At 36.2% G+C, this 1,496-nt stretch overlaps 1 protein-coding gene across 4 annotated transcripts in view; it reads left to right on the plus strand.

Annotated features, from left to right (window-relative positions):
- Positions 1-1,496, plus strand: part of LOC106465174 (striatin-3-like) — a 110,691-nt gene that overhangs the window by 68,002 nt on the left and 41,193 nt on the right. The gene's annotated exons all lie outside the window — the stretch shown is intronic.

A 1,496-nucleotide genomic window follows, 5' to 3' on the forward strand; every position in this document is an offset into this window, starting at 1 on the left:
GTGGGTTCCTCGTCATCGAATTATTAGACTATAGTCCTTCACCAAGAGGAGAGTGATACATCTTCCACATGCAGTAATCCCCATGAGCACTACTATTTACTAGATGTGTTTTTCTCAGGAATTCTGACACTTCTCAACAGGAGTCATCCAATACTGTAATGTTGACTGGAGTCACTTTTATAGACAGTGATGTTACCACCATTGTGCACCATTTGGTTTGTTCCATTCTAATCTCAGATCTAGGATTCCCAATCTCCTGCTTCTGTTACTTCAGCTGAGCTTACCCCTTCTTTTGATAAGTTTTACCAGTGTTGTTTCTATGCTTGCTTTTTCTTCTAGTTTCCTCTTCCCAACAAAAATGAGGTAATTCCACCTTTTTCTTTCATTGCTTATGTATCTTTTTTCTCCACTTGTTTTTTGCTGAATCTTGGGCTAACTTGTTGAATGAGCCCACATCACTTTCAGCTTGGTGATCCCCTCTTTGCCTTCTTTTTCTTTCTCTCACTCTTCATTTACTCATTGTTATATCTTACTTATTTACCTTTTTTTACACTATCTGTCTATGCTTCACCTTTTTTAGAGGCTTTACATCATGACTGTGTCAGTTTTACTGAGGAAACCTGTTTGTACCTGTTTTCCATCTTGCTCTTGATTTTCTTCTTCCACTGTACCTCAGTTAACTTGGTTTCTTTGTTTTTGGATGCATTTCATCAGGTGGCCTTACTTTCTGGTGTTTGCCTCCCATAATCTTCTTCCAGAGACCTGTGTGTTGCACCATTTTATTGTGGTAAGGTTTTTTTTTGGTTTTCTTATGCTTTGAAATCTTGAGCTGATGCAGCTCTTCAGTAGTCATCTCTGTTCATTTTGGTTTTTGCTTTTTTGGATCAGAGGTCCCCACCAGATTTATCATCCTCTACAGCCTTGTGGGGTCGCCTCCTCTCCTATTCCTAGTCTTTTTTTGTTACTATCCAATGTCTCTCCTCTCTAAGGGCTGGCTGGCTGGTTGGCTGTTGTAGGTCTAAACTCTTTCAGTACAGGCTCGGTCCCTGGACCTCATAACCATTTTGTGCTTGTTATAGTTTTCATACTATAACTTTTAAATTAGTAAGCGAATGTTAATGAAATTTGTCAGATTATCAGTAAACATTACAATGCTTTTATATGTAAAATATAAATTTTTTTATTTAGTCTTAAGGTTTGTAAAGCAATGTTTTTCTCATGCCTTTTTTCTTTTCGCATGTTGCCTATCTATCATGCAAAGTAGTTTTCATTTTAAGATTAAAAATACTTTTATGCATCAGAACATTTCCAAATTTCACATGCGAAACCTTTATAATGTACAGATAGTTATCAAATGATTCTTACGAAAAAACTTTGTACTTTATCTGTTATTTTCAGTAATTAATCTCTGTACGGGTTTGGTAGATTTGACCGATCTCACAACCACCATATAAAAGTAGGAAATAAACATAAATTATGCCTCTTTCATTCTAGAA

Source organism: Limulus polyphemus, unplaced genomic scaffold (genome assembly GCF_000517525.1).
Source record: "Limulus polyphemus unplaced genomic scaffold, Limulus_polyphemus-2.1.2 Scaffold1857, whole genome shotgun sequence".
Lineage (NCBI taxonomy): Eukaryota > Metazoa > Arthropoda > Merostomata > Xiphosura > Limulidae > Limulus > Limulus polyphemus.